This window comes from Bos taurus, chromosome 23 (assembly GCF_002263795.3).
Source record: "Bos taurus isolate L1 Dominette 01449 registration number 42190680 breed Hereford chromosome 23, ARS-UCD2.0, whole genome shotgun sequence".
NCBI lineage: Eukaryota > Metazoa > Chordata > Mammalia > Artiodactyla > Bovidae > Bos > Bos taurus.
The window spans coordinates 39,190,986-39,206,541 of record NC_037350.1 but is presented as its reverse complement, the minus strand read 5'-3'; the positions used below and the strand labels follow the sequence as shown (position 1 = coordinate 39,206,541).

The 15,556-nt window shown below is 39.7% G+C and overlaps 1 protein-coding gene across 2 annotated transcripts in view; it reads left to right on the top strand.

The window, feature by feature from the left end:
• RNF144B (ring finger protein 144B) overlaps positions 1-15,556 on the top strand; it is a 159,421-nt gene that overhangs the window by 131,783 nt on the left and 12,082 nt on the right.

Genomic DNA, 15,556 nt, shown 5'->3' with positions numbered 1-15,556 from the left:
ATGTCTATTTAGTTCTTTGGCCCATTTTTTGGTTGGGTCATTTATTTTTCTGGAGTTGAGCTGTAGGAGTTGCTTGTATATTTTTGAGATTAGTTGTTTGTCAGTTGCTTCATTTGCTATTATTTTCTCCCATTCTGAAGGCTGTCTTTTCACCTTGCTAATAGTTTCCTTTGTTGTGCAGAAGCTTTTAAGTTTAATTAGGTCCCATTTGTTTATTTTTGCTTTTATTTCCAATATTCTGGGAGGTGGGTCATAGAGGATCCTGCTGTGATGTATGTCAGAGAGTGTTTTGCCTATGTTCTCCTCTAGGAGTTTTATAGTTTCTGATCTTATGTTTAGATCTTTAATCCATTTTGAGTTTATTTTTGTGTATGGTGTTAGAAAGTGTTCTAGTTTCATTCTTTTACAAGTGGTTGACCAGTTTTCCCAGCACCACTTGTTAAAGAGATTGTCTTTAATCCATTGTATATTCTTGCCTCCTTTGTCAAAGATAAGGTGTCCATATGTGCGTGGATTTATCTCTGGGCTTTCTATTTTGTTCCATTGATCTATATTTCTGTCTTTGTGCCAGTACCATACTGTCTTGATAACTATGGCTTTGTAGTAGAGCCTGAAGTCAGGTAGGTTGATTCCTCCAGTTCCATTCTTCTTTCTCAAGATAGCTTTGGCTATTTGAGGTTTTTTGTATTTCCATACAAATTGTGAAATTATTTGTTCTAGCTCTGTGAAGAATACAGTTGGTAGGTTGATAGGGATTGCATTGAATCTATAAATTGCTTTGGGTAGTATACTCATTTTCACTATATTGATTCTTCCAATCCATGAACATGGTATATTTCTCCATCTATTAGTGTCCTCTTTGATTTCTTTCACCAGTGTTTTATAGTTTTCTATATATAGGTCTTTAGTTTCTTTAGGTAGATCTATTCCTAAGTACTTTATTCTTTTCGTTGCAATGGTGAATGGAATTGTTTCCTTAACTTCTCTTTCTGTTTTCTCATTATTAGTGTATAGGAATGCAAGGGAGTTCTGTGTGTTGATTTTATATCCTGCAACTTTACTATAGTCATTGATTAGTTCTAGTAATTTTCTGGTGGAGTCTTTAGGGTTTTCTATGTAGAGAATCATGTCATCTGCAAATAGTAAGAGTTTTACTTCTTCTTTTCCAATTTGGATTCCTTTTATTTCTTTTTCTGCTCTGATTGCTGTGGCCAAAACTTCCAAAACTATGTTGAATAGTAATGGTGAAAGTGGGCACCCTTGTATTGTTCCTGACTTTAGAGGAAATGCTTTCAATTTTTCACCATTGAGGATAATGTTTGCTGTGGGTTTGTCATATATAGCTTTTATTATGTTGAGGTATGTTGCTTCTATTCCTGCTTTCTGGAGAGTTTTTATCATAAATGGATGTTGAATTTTGTCAAAGGCTTTCTCTGCATCTATTGAGATAATCATATGGTTTTTATTTTTCAATTTGTTAATGTGGTATATTACATTGATTGATTTGCGGATATTGAAGAATCCTTGCATCCCTGGGATAAAGCCCACTTGGTCATGGTGTATGATCTTTTTAATGTGTTGTTGGATTCTGATTGCTAGAATTTTGTTAAGGATTTTTGCATCTATGTTCATCAATGATATTGGCCTGTGGTTTTCTTTTTTTGTGGGATCTTTGTCAGGTTTTGGTATTAGGGTGATGGTGGCCTCATAGAATGAGTTTGGAAGTTTAGCTTCCTCTGCAATTTTCTGGAAGAGTTTGAGCAGGATAGGTGTTAGTTCTTCTCTAAATTTTTGGTAGAATTCAGCTGTGAAGCTGTCTGGACCTGGGCTTTTGTTTGCTGGAAGATTTTTGATTACAGTTTCAATTTCCATGCTTGTGATGGGTCTGTTAAGATTTTCTATTTCTTCCTGGTCCAGTTTTGGAAAGTTGTACTTTTCTAAGAATTTGTCCATTTCTTCCACGTTGTCCATTTTATTGGCATATAATTGTTGATAGTAGTCTCTTATGATCCTTTGTATTTCTGTGTTGTCTGTTGTGATCTCTCCATTTTCATTTCTAATTTTATTGATTTGATTTTTCTCCCTTTGTTTCTTGATGAGTCTGGCTAATGGTTTGTCAATTTATTTATCCTTTCAAAGAACCAGCTTTTGGCTTTGTTGATTTTTGCTATGGTCTCTTTTGTTTCTTTTGCATTTATTTCTGCTCTAATTTTTAAGATTTCTTTCCTTCTACTAACCCTGGGGTTCTTCATTTCTTCCTTTTCTAGTTGCTTTAGGTGTAGAGTTAGGTTATTTATTTCACTTTTTTCTTGTTTCTTGAGGTATGCCTGTATTGCTATGAACTTTCCCCTTAGGACTGCTTTTACAGTGTCCCACAGGTTTTGGGTTGTTGTGTTTTCATTTTCATTCGTTTCTATGCAAATTTGATTTCTTTTATGATTTCTTCTGTGATTTGTTGGTTATTCAGCAGCGTGTTGTTCAGCCTCCATATGTTGGAATTTTTAATAGTTTTTCTCCTGTAATTGAGATCTAATCTTACTGCATTGTGGTCAGAAAAGATGCTTGGAATGATTTCTATTTTTTTGAATTTACCAAGGCTAGATTTATGGCCCAGGATGTGATCTATCCTGGAGAAGGTTCCATGTGCGCCTGAGAAAAAGGTGAAATTCATTGTTTTGGGATGAAATGTCCTATAGATATCAATTAGGTCTAACTGGTCTATTGTATCATTTAAAGTTTGTGTTTCCTTGTTAATTTTCTGTTTAGTTGGTCTATCCATAGGTGTGAGTGGGGTATTAAAGTCTCCCACTATTATTGTGTTATTGTTAATTTCTCCTTTCATACTTGTTAGCATTTGTCTTACATATTGTGGTGCTCCCGTGTTGGGTGCATATATATTTATAATTGTTATATCTTCTTCTTGGATTGATCCTTTGATCATTATGTAGTGACCATCTTTGTCTCTTTTCACAGCCTTTGTTTTAAAGTCTATTTTATCTGATACGAGTATTGCTACTCCTGCTTTCTTTTGGTCCCTATTTGCATGGAAAATCTTTTTCCAGCCCTTCACTTTCAGTCTGTATGTGTCCCCTGTTTTGAGGTTGGTCTCTTGTAGACAACATATGTAGGGGTCTTGTTTTTGTATCCATTCAGCCCGTCTTTGTCTTTTGGTTGGGGCATTCAACCCATTTACGTTTAAGGTAATTACTGCTAAGTATGATCCCGTTGCCATTTACTTTATTGTTTTGGGTTTGAATTTATACACCATTTTTGTGTTTCCTGTCTAGAGAATATATCCTTTAGTATTTGTTGGAGAGCTGGTTTGGTGGTGCAGAATTCTCTCAGCTTTTGCTTGTCTGAAAAGCTTTTGATTTCTCCTTCATACTTGAATGAGATCCTTGCTGGGTACAATAATCTGGGCTGTAGGTTATTTTCTTTCATCACTTTAAGTATGTCTTGCCATTCCCTCCTGGCTTGAAGAGTTTCTATTGAAAGATCAGCTGTTATCCTTATGGGAATTGCCTTGTGTGTTATTTGTTGTTTTTCCCTTGCTTTTAATATTTGTTCTTTGTGTTTGATCTTTGTTAATTTGATTAATATGTGTCTTGGGGTGTTTCTCCTTGGGTTTATCCTGTTTGGGAGTCTCTGGGTTTCTTGGACTTGGGTGATTAATTCCTTCCCCATTTTAGGGAAGTTTTCAACAATTATCTCCTCAAGTATTTTCTCATGGTCTTTCTTTTTGTCTTCTTCTTCTGGGACCCCTATGACTCGAATGTTGTAGCATTTAATATTGTCCTGGAGGTCTCTGAGATTGTCCTCATTTCTTTTAATTCGTTTTTCTTTTATCCTCTCTGATTCATTTATTTCTACCATTCTATCTTCTAATTCACCAATCCTATCTTCTCCCTCTGTTATTCTACTATTTATTGCCTCCAGAGTGTTTTTAATTTCACTTATTGCATTATTCATTATATATTGACTCTCTTTTATTTCTTCTAGGTCCTTGTTAAACCTTTCTTGCATCTTCTCAATACTTGTCTCCAGGCTATTTATCTGTGATTCCATTTTGATTTCAAGATTTTGGATCAATTTCACTATCATTATTTGGAATTCTTTATCAGGTAGATTCCCTATCTCTTCCTCTTTTGTTTGGTTTGGTGGTCATTTATCCTGTTCCTTTATCTGCTGGGTGTTCCTCTGTCTCTTCATCTTGTTTAAATTGCTGATTTTGGTGTGTCCTTTCTGTATTCTGGCAGTTTGTGGAGTTCTCTATTGTGGCGTTTCCTCGCTGTGTGTGGGTTTGTACAGGTGGCTTGTCAAGGTTTCCTGGTTAGGGAAGCTTGTGTCGGTGTTCTGGTGGGTGGAGCTGTATTTCTTCTCTCTGGAGTGCAATGAAGTGTCCAGTAATGAGTTATGAGATGTCTGTGGTTTTGGGGTGACTTTGGGCAGCCTGTATCTTGAAGCTCAGGGCTGTGTTCCTTTGTTGCTTGAGAATTTGCTTTGTATGTCTTGCCCTGGAACTTGTTGGCCCTTGTGTGGTGCTTGGTTTCAGTGTAGGTATGGAGGCATTTGATGAGCTCCTGTCAATTAATGTTCCTTGGTGTCAGGAGTTCCCTGGAGTCAGGGTTTGGACTTAAGCCTCCTACTTCCAGTTATTGGTCCTATTTTTACAGTAGTTTCAAAACTTCTTCTATACAGCACCATTGATAAAACATCTACGTTAAAGATGAAAAGTTTCATCTACGTTAAAGATGAAAAGTTTCTCTCTGGGTGAGGATCACCCAGAGAGCTTCACAGTGTTACATGGAGAAGAGAAGAGGGAGGAGGGAGTTAGAGGTGACCCGAATGAGATGAGGTGGAATCAATAGAGGAGAGAGTGGGCTAGCCAGTAATCACTTCCTTATGTGCACTCCACAACTGGACCACTCAGAGATGTTCACGGAGTTATATAGAGAAGAGAAGAAGGAGGAAGGAGACAGAGGTGGCCAGAAGGATAAAAGGGGGGAATGAAAAGGAGGGAGACAGATCCAGCCAGTAATCCGTTCCCTAAGTGTTCTCCACCGTCTGGAACACACAGAAATTCACAGAGTTGGGTAGAGTATAGAGGGGTTAGGGAGGAGACACAGGCGACCTGGTGGAGAAAAAGGAGAGTCCAAAGGGAGAGAGAGCAGTCAAGCCAGTAATCTCACTCCCTAGTGAAAAATGGGTACTGAAGATTGGGTTCTTAAAGGTACAAAATTGGTAACAAATACATAAAAGCAAAAATTAAAAATCTAGAGTAGAGTTTGGAATTTCAAAAATATGATGTTAAAGAAAAGAAGAAGGAAAAGAGAGAAAACGAACAAACAAAAACAAACAAACAAGGTTGCAAAAATTATAAAGAAAATATAGGTACAAAATTGATAACTAATACCAAAAAGCAAAAGTTAAAAATCTAGAGTAGAGTTTGGAATTTCAGAAATACAATGTTAAAAAAAAGAAGAAGAAAAAGAGAGAAAAACAAACAAACAAACAAAAACAAAGTCGCAAAAATTATAAAGAAAATACAGGTACAAAATTGATATCAAATAACAAAAAGCTAAATTTAAAAATCTAGAGTATAGTTTGGAATTTCAAGAATACAATGTTAAAGAAAAGAAGAAGAAACAAAAAAAAAAAAACAAGGTCAAAAAATTATAAAAGATATATATATGAAGTTTGCTGAAGAAAAAAAAAATAGGGTCTTTTTTTTTTTTTGCAAAGTAATAGGTTATAAAAGTGAAAATTAAAGGAATAATAGAGGACTTAAAATTTTTTTTTAAAAGATTAAAAAAAAAAAAGAATGATCGTAAAAATAGTAAAAATATATCTAGGACTTTCTCTGGTTTTGTTGTGAGTATTGTGGGTTCAGTTCATTTTTGGCTAGTTCCTTGGTCCAACTTATATTTCTCAAGATCTATAGGCCCCTTCCTATGTAGTCGGTAGTAACCACAGGGTTTAACCTATTGCCTGTAGCTTCCAAGGCAGTTCCCTCTGTTATAGCTTCTTCTGTTTGCTGGTCTCTTCAGTGTCTGGTTTCCTCCCTGACACAAAGGGGACGGTGGAGGACACTTTTTTTTTTTTTTTTTTTAAGGCTCACTTGTTCAGTCTCGCTGTGGGGAGGGAGGGAGGGATGCTGCAAACAAATAACACTGGTGTGCGCTTGCAGTGCCTCAGCCACACTGGGTCTGCCCCCGCTCAGGGCGCGTGTAGCCTCCCTGCCCACACTGCTCCGGCTCTAGGTTGCTCCACTGGGAACCATCTGTGGCCGGCCCTGGGCTGCTTGCACCTCCCGGGTCCAAGCTGCTCAGGTTCAGGCACTCGGGTAGTCCTCAGAGGCGCAGACTCGGTTGGGCCAGCATTTTGTGCCCTTCCCAGGTCCGAGCAGCTCAGGTGATGAGGTGTTTGGCGAGCGCGATTGCTGCGACTTATCGCCTCCCCGCCGCTCGGTTATCTAGGTGTACAACCGGCGCACCTTCTCAGGCAGATGTTGACTGTCCAGACCCCCAAGAAGTTTTAGTTAGCAAAGAAGCCTGCTTACAGTTTTATAGATAATGTCTCTCTGGGGCTGCGATTGCCCCCTTCCGGTTCTGGCTGCCTGTCACCGGAGAGGGAAGGTCTGCAGCCGGCTATCTCTGTTCAGTCCTTTGTTCTGTGCGCAGGCCTGGCGGTGTCTTAGGTTAGGGCTGGCTTTTCGCGTGGTAGATATCCCACATTCTGGTTTGCTAGCCCAAATTATTTCGCTCAGATAGCGCTCAGGGTATTCAGGCCAGGTCCTTACTCTAAGCAATGCAGCCCGCGCCACACCTCCCTGCCCAGCCCCTGCTTGCTAATGGTGTGTGTAGGCGTCTGCGCTGCTTCTCTGATGGGGGAGTTACCATAGGGCTCGCAATCTGTGGGTTTTAATTGTTTGTTTATTTTTTCTCCCTGTTATGTTGCCCTCTGTGCTTCCAAAGCTCGGCACAGATTCGGCAGTGAGAAGGTTTCATGGTGTTTGGAAACTTCTCTCTTTTTAAGACTCCCTTCCCAGGACGGAACTCCGTCCCTCCCTCTTTTGTCTCTTTTTTTTGCCTTTTATATTTTTTCCTACCTCCTTTCAAAGACTTGGGTTGCTTTTCTGGGTGCCTGATGTCCTCTGCTGGCATTCAGAAGTTGTTTTGTGGAATTTACTCGGTGTTTAAATGCTCTTTTGATGAATTTGTGGGGGAGAAAGTGTTCTCCCCGTCCTACTTCTCTGCCATCTTGGCCCCTCCCCTTCTGTTCTCTGTCTTAAGAAAGTGAATACAGTAGGAATTTATTTTCCTGTTATCTGTTAATCCTCCTGCATTCACTCGTGTATTCAGTGTGTTCTTATTTATGTACTGAGCATCTGTGTGTGCCAGGTACAACTCCAGATGTGGTTTCAAGCTATGGTTCCATCTTTCTTTGAAAGTTCTTTTGTTATCAGCTTTTCCCACAAGCCTCCTTTCATTTTTGAGCCCTAACCTTTATAAGATGGCTCTTCGAATTTCATCTCACTCTTGTGTTTGTCCTTGGTAAAATGTTTCTATGCCATCTTTTCTAATTATTAAAGTCTCTTCTCACCAGAGCGCCCTGCGTCACTATTTGGTTTCTTTTAGCGTTTTTGGTTGAAGACTGGGTGATACTGAATGACTTAATCATCAGTTCAGTTTTATGTTTTTAACACATCCTATCTCTCATTAGTCACCTTCCTTTTCATAGTTTCTGATCACAAGCACATCCTTATCATCTCTCTCTTTGTGTGTTTTCTTTCTAAGTCTGATTTTCTGGTGTTTCATGGTAAATGTATGACTAAGTCTTGGATTTCCTTCCCAAGCTATCTTATGCTTTTACATGGTAACCCTTTCTCCTCAGCTTACCCTCCTGTTCTTTTTTGTTGATCAGTTTTAAACCTAAAACAGTCTCTAGATGTTTTCAGCTCTCCTCTGAAGAGCTAAAGTGTCTGTAAGAAAAGATATTTATGAGTAGGTTGGGTGAAATTTCTAAAGGGACCTGAATAAGAGGCACAGTGTTCATTGGTATTTGCCTCGTCCTATCTGTCCATCAATTTCCACACCTATAAGATGAGGATAGTAATGGAATGATTGTCCCAGGGCTGCTGCAGAGAATGTATGAGTTAACACTGTGTATGTCACAGGGTGCTTTCGATATATTATCACTGCCTTTATTGTTATTCTTCATTACTGTTACTGCCACCTCCAAATCTTGGCCCCAGTTTTTTCTGAACTAAACTAAGAAAGCATCTTCCGGAATCCAGATCATACCTTGGATTGGGTACACAATTATATCACTTGGTTTTCATCTTAATTCAAATCTTTTCCCGTGTGTTTCCATCCTTATTTGTCCTAGTTTCTATAGCATTGTATAGAAGCTTGACAATCAAGGCAAATTCCTTACCCCACCTATCATAGCAGTTTCCTTCACACAGTATATTCTTACTGAAAGCATGAATTCACCTCCAAGGAGATCATGACTTGCTGAGATGGAGCATTTGAAGTTGTTGCTTCAAAGATAAAAGTGATGGAAGGATTAAAATCTGTTTAATAGCATGAGTTTGTTTTTACATAAATAATTATATTCTTGGAGTAAAAAAGGCCCGATCCTATCGTATACTCACTAACCATGTGTTATGCAAACTTCTAATTTCTGATGGTCTCAGTTTAACAGCTTTAGACTCAGTTAAGTCACTCAGTCGTGTCCGACTCTTTGCGACCCCATGAATCGCAGCTCACCAGGCCTCCCTGTCCATCACCAACTCCAGGAGTTCACCCAGACTCACGTCCATCGAGTCAGTGATGCCATCCAGCCATCTCATCCTCTGTCATCCCCTTCTCCTCCTGCCCCCAATCCCTCCCAGCATCAGAGTCTTTTCCAATGAGCCAACTCTTCACATGAGGTGGCCAAAGTACTGGAGTTTCAGCTTTAGCATCATTCCTTCCAAAGAAATCCCAGGGCTGATCTTCAGAATGGACTGGTTGGATCTCCTTGCAGTCCAAGGGACTCTCAAGAGTCTTCTCCAACACCACAGTTCAAAAGCATCAATTCTTCGGCGCTCAGCCTTCTTCACAGTCCAACTCTCACATCCATACATGACCACAGGAAAAACCATAGCCTTAACTAGATGGACCTTTGTTGGCAAAGTAATGTCTCTGCTTTTGAATATGCTATCTAGGTTGGTCATAACTTCCCTTCCAAGGAGTAAGCGTCTTTTAATTTCATGGCTGCAGTCACCATCTGTAGTGATTTTGGAGCCCAAAAAATAAAGTCTGACACTGTTTCCACTGTTTCCCCATCTATTTCCCATGAAGTGATGGGACCGGATGCCATGATCTTCGTTTTCTGAATGTTGAGCTTTAAGCCAACTTTTTCACTCTCCACTTTCACTTTCATCAAGAGGCTTTTGAGTTCCTCTTCACTTTCTGCCATAAGGGTGGTATCATCTGCATATCTGAGGTTATTGAGATTTCTCCCAGCAATCTTGATTCCAGCTTGTGTTTCTTCCAGTCCAGCGTTTCTCATGATGTACTCTGCATAGAAGTTAAATAAACAGGGTGACAATATACAGCCTTGACATACTCCTTTTCCTATTTGCAACCAGTCTGTTGTTCCATATCCAGTTCTAACTGTTGCTTCCTGACCTGCATACAAATTTCTCAAGAGGCAGATCAGGTGGTCTGGTATTCCCATCTCTTTCAGAATTTTCCACAGTTTATTGTGATCCACTCAGTCAAAGGCTTTGGCATAGTCAATAAAGCAGAAATAGATGTTTTTCTGGAACTCTCTTGCTTTTTCGATGATCCAGCAGATGTTGGCAATTTGATCTCTGGTTCCTCTGCCTTTTCTAAAACCAGCTTGAACATCAGGAAGTTCATGGTTCACATATTGCTAAAGCCTGGCTTGGAGAATTTTGAGCATTACTTAATAGCATGTGAGATGAGTGCAATTGTGCAATAGTTTGGGCATTCTTTGGCATTGCCTTTCTTTGGGATTGGAATGAAAACTGACCTTTTCCAGTCCTGTGGCCACTGCTGAGTTTTCCAAATTTGCTGGCATATTGAGTGGAGCACTTTCACAGCATCATCTTTCAGGATTTGAAATAGCTCAACTGGAATTCCATCACCTCCACTAACTTTGTTCGTAGTGATGCTTTCCAAGGCCCACTTGACTTCACATTCCAGGATGTCTGGCTCTAGGTCAGTGATCACACCATCGTGATTATCTGGGTCGTGAAGATCTTTTTTGTACAGTTCTTCTGTGTATTCTTGCCACCTCTTCTTAATATCTTCTGCTTCTGTTAGGTCCATATAATTTCTGTCCTTTATCGAGCCCATCTTTGCATGAAATGTTCCCTTGATATCTCTGATTTTTTTGACGAGATCTCTAGTCTTTCCCATTCTGTTGTTTTCCTCTATTTCTTTGCATTGATCTCTGAAGAAGGCTTTCTTATCTCTTCTTGCTATTCTTTGGAACTCTGCATTCAGATGTTTATATCTTTTCCTTTTCTCCTTTGCTTTTCGCTTCTCTTCTTTTCACAGCTCTTTGTAAGGCCTCCCCAGACAGCCATTTTGCTTTTTTGCATTTCTTTTCCAGGGGGATGGTCTTGATCCCTGTCTCCTGTACAATGTCACGAACCTCATTCCATGGTTCATCAGGCACTGTATCTATCAGATCTAGTCCCTTAAATCTATTTCTCACTTCCACTGTATAATCATAAGGGATTTGATTTAGGTCATACTTGAATGGTCTAGTGGTTTCCCCTGCTTTCTTCAATTTAAGTCTGAATTTGGCAATAAGGAGTTCATGATCTGAGCCACAGTCCAGCTCCTGGTCTTGTTTTTGCTGACTGTATAGAGCTTCTCCATCTTTGGCTGCAAAGAATATAATCAATCTGATTTCAGTGTTGACCATCTGGTGATGTCCATGTGTAGAGTCTTCTCTTGTGTTGTTGGAAGAGGGTGTTTGTTATGACCAGTGAAAAGTTGTTTCCAAGTTTGAAATTCTTTTGTTCTCATCAGCTATCTTGAAAACAACTCTTCTGCTGTTGGCCACCTCTGTTTGGGTATATTTACTGTGGCAGATGTTAATTCCAATCAGTTTAATTTAATTGCATTTTAACTATCTGCAGAAGACCTTTGTTCTTTGTGATAGCAGAAAGCAAATTAATTTTGGCATAATTAAAAATGCAGTGGGTCATAAAAATTAAAACAGTTTGATTTATCTCAGCTGATAATTAAATTAGCTTGAGTGCATAGTGTTTCCCACAATAATAAAATTTCATACCATCTCTTTTTCGGCACAGCCTCACGGTAGAAGACGGCAGAAAAACCACTCATGTCATCTGAGAAAATATATAACCAAATGAAAAGCAAGCTTCACATATCTAGTTCTAGGTGGGAAATCCAAGGGTCCAAAATTTAGTTTTTGAAAACTAAAAACAGTTCCTGGGGTCAGACGTGGTCTTTCGGTTTCATGGCAGTTTTATTTTCTTGGAATGCTTTTATGTCCTAATAATTGTCAGAGTACAGAAGTACAAAATAGTTTTAAATAGCATCTCCTGCCTTGTGTAATTTACATGAACAAGCAGAATCTGAAGATCAAATAGTCCTGAGGCTTTACTTCAGTAATCAATTCTAATTTTCATAAGTAAATTCCAGTTCGTCTATGACTTCATCTGTCTCTGCTGTGAGTCTGCTACTATCAATCACTTTTAAATCATGTTCGTATTAACGTGTTGCAGGCAGTATTCTCTTTTTCTAGATTTCTGAGCTTTGGCTCATCTCAAAGCTACAGAAAACTTTCATTACTGTTGATACAGAAGAAATTAGTTGAATATGCATAAGTTCCTTTTTTTTTTTTTCTATCTTTGGAATAGAAATTGGAAGGAGGAAGAAACTGAACCTTAAATGTTTTGGATAATGTGCATTTTGTTTATCTGCATAATAACTGTGTTTCCTGAGCCAAAAGCCAGGAGGTAGAACTGCATTCATAGTAGTAGTAATAAAAAGTGTTTTAGAAAGTCCTGCATTAGCCCTGGGGGCTCTCCTTCCCTTCGGACTCCCCTCAGATAATTGGTGTGGAGGAGAAAGGAGAAGATGGTGTTTGCTCACGTGGCAGTGCTTTGGCCACCACCTGCTGTCCATTAATCTGTTCCTTTTTGGCTTGGGTTCTGGGAAGTCCTGTTAGCTGCCAGGGCTGCCAATGTCTGATGCTTCTTCAGCGTTTTTCTCTTTTCTACCAGCCTGGCTTCTCGGGCCTATTTGAACCACAAGGTATATGAAGCAAAATGAAGCTCGTATTGGAATTATAATAATTTAGAAAAAAAGCAAAACAGCCCTTTTAGTTTCTACTGACTTTTCTCTATCGGAGCTGCTCTTCTGGGAGCCCGGCTGAAGGACCATCTGAAGGACAGGTGCCGTGTTGCAGTCAGGTACCCTTTCAGTGTAACCTGGCCAGACTGGCACATGCAGATCCCCGTCCCATTGTGGGATGCTGCTCTTCTCCAAGAGACTCAGAGGTGCCCTAGACAAATGTCTCTCTCTGGAGAGTTGTGTCTTTCCTCTGGAAATAGCTCAATGCAGGGCTGAACAATATAGAGCCTTAACACTGGCAGTTGTGTACTGCCATAGTGATCGCTGTTTCCTGTGGCTCCGACTCTCCCCTTCCTTCTTTCTTTAGAGACGTTTTTCCTTTTTTTTGATGTGGACATTTTTAAAGTCTTTTTTATTGAATTTGTTACAATACTGTTTCTTTTTTATGTTTGGGGTTTTTTTTGGCCACAAGGCATGTAGGATCTTAGCTCCCCCATTAGGGATCGAACCCACACCCCCTGCATTGGAAGGCGAAGTCTTAACCACTGGACCACCATGGAAGTACCTTCTCTTGCTTTTTTGTGTTGGACTGTGTGTTGTAGCTGCACTGTATACTGAGGCCCTTTTGTTAATAGGAGTTCGTTAAATCTTTAATTGCTCCTCTATTTATTGTTTCTGTTTCTGTCATGCCACCCAGATACCTGACATAGTAAGTTGGTAGAAACAAGTCAGAACATCTGCCAAATAATTTTAATTGATTAGAGTTTTGAAGACAAGTTGCCCAGTTGAACATTTTAAGGTGATCAATCGGTTCAGTTGCTCATTCGTGTCTGACTCTTTGTGACCCCATGACCTGCAGCACACCAGGCCTCCCTGTCCATCACCAACTCCCAGAGTTCACTCAAACTCACGTCCATCGAGTTGGTGATGCCATCCAACCATCTCATCCTCTGTTGTCCCCTTCTCCTCCTGCCCTCAATCTTTCCTAGCATCAGAGTCTTTTCAAATGAGTCAGCTCTTCACATGAGGTGGCCAAAGTATTGGAGTTTCAGCTTCAACATCAGTCCTTCCAATGAACACCCAGGACTGATCTCCTTTAGGATGGACTGGCTGGATCTCCTTGGAGTCCAAGGGACTCTCAAGAGTCTTCTCCAACACCACCGTTCAAAAGCATCAATTCTTCGGTGCTCAGCTTTCTTTATAGTCCAACTCTCACATCCATTCATGACCACTGGAAAAACCATAGCCTTGACTAAATGGACCTTTGTTGACAAAGTAGTGTCTCTGCTTTTTAATATTCTGTCTAGGTTGGTCATAACTTTCCTTCCAAGGAGAAAGCGTCTTTTAATTTCATGGCTGCAATCACCATCTGCAGTGATTTTGGAGCCCAGAAAAATAAAGTCGCCACTGTTTCCACTGTTTCCCCATCTATTTGCCATGAAGTGATGGGACCAGATGCCATGATCTTAGTTTTCTGAATGTTGAGCTTTAAGCCAATTTTTTCACTCTCCTCTTTCACTTTCATCAAGAGGCTCTTTAGTTCTTCACTTTCTGCCATAAGGGTGGTGTCATCTGCATATCTGAAGTTGTTGATATTTCTCCCGGCAATCTTGATTCCAGCTTGTGCTTCCTCCAGCCCAGCGTTTCTCATGATGTACTCTGCATATAAGTTAAATAAGCAGGGTGACAATATACAGCCTTGACATACTCTTTTTCCTCTTTGGAACCAATTTGTTGTTCCATGTCAAGTTCTAACTAGGGATGCTCTAAACTTTATGAAAGTGAAAGTATTAGTCACTCAGTTGTGTTCGACTCTTGGTGATCCCATGGACTGTAGCCCACCACGCTCCTCTGTCCATGGAATTCTCCAGGCAAGAATACTGGAGTGGGTAGCCATTTCTCCTCCAGGGGATCTTTGCAACCCAGGGATCTAACCTGGGTCTCCTGCATCGCAGGCAGTCTTTACTGTCTGAGTCACCAGGGAAGCCTCGTAAACTTTTAATATGTCTTAATTTTCCTTTCCTTTCCCTCCTTTGTTATCAAACTTTTGAAAGACCTGTGATTTAGAATGGTAAGTAGATATTTAATGTGGGAATCCTTAGTGCTAAGTTACATATCAGACTTCATTTCTTTGGGCTTTGTGTTTGTGAAGCAGTGAAGAGTTTGGAGAAAAAAAATACAAATGATGTGGAAATCAAAGTTCAAGATCTTGGAGCCATATATGTATCAGTATCCCCTTGACTTTCTGATCAGCCTGTCCCCAAATTTTAGGGATCTTAGAGGGGTTCATCCCTCTTAGAGTCTGAAGATGTGTTAATCTTAGGGTTCTTCTTTTTTCTGATTTCACCTGACTCATCATTCTCTAACTCCTGCCCTCCAGAATTATTGGATAAGAAGATATGTTTAAGGATGTTCTTTTTGAATGAAAACCTGTAATAAGCATAGGTCCAATTGTTGCATTTTCTGGAGGAAATATTATTGGAGACAGTGTTTCCTAGAGGATTTCAGTCTTTTTCCCTCCATACTGAATTTGTAAGACTATTACCTTAAACATTAAGCTCCTACTTAATACCTTCATTTCATTTTTGCACCACTCTTTGGATTTGTTTGTGTTCCACATGGAAATTCCAAGAATCACAAGCCTTAAGTGATTTGAAACTAGAATCCCACCAGTTCAAAATTTGCAAAATGCATTAGTTCAGAGAAAAACGGGCTCCTCTGCTTCTTACATCATTTTCCACATGATATTTTCCACCAAAAGTTTATGTTATGTGACAAGAATATGGACTGTTATTGACTGGAAAATGGAAGGTGGAACAAGATTTGTAAACACTCACACAGGAAGACAGTTGTCCACCCACAAACCTTACTTTCTTTTCAGCATGCCACATGAGTCTAGCCAGTGTAGTGTGTGATGGTCATTTTATGGCCTGTGAAGTCCCTACCCTCTGTTTCTAGAATGTGTGGATCTTTTACAACCTGTACAACCTCAGTAGCACATTCCTAGGGTAGCAGAATATCCACATTGACAGCTCATCTGCCTTCTTGGCTGAGCCACACTAGATACTGTTTCATCACTACACTGTTTGTTTCTTCTTTAATTTCTCTCTGAACAACAGAAGAAGCCTCACTATCTCTCAGTGCCTGAAAGGACAAAATCTTTTATGAACTTTTTTTCTTTTGCTTTCGTTGGTTCCTCATGTCCTTAT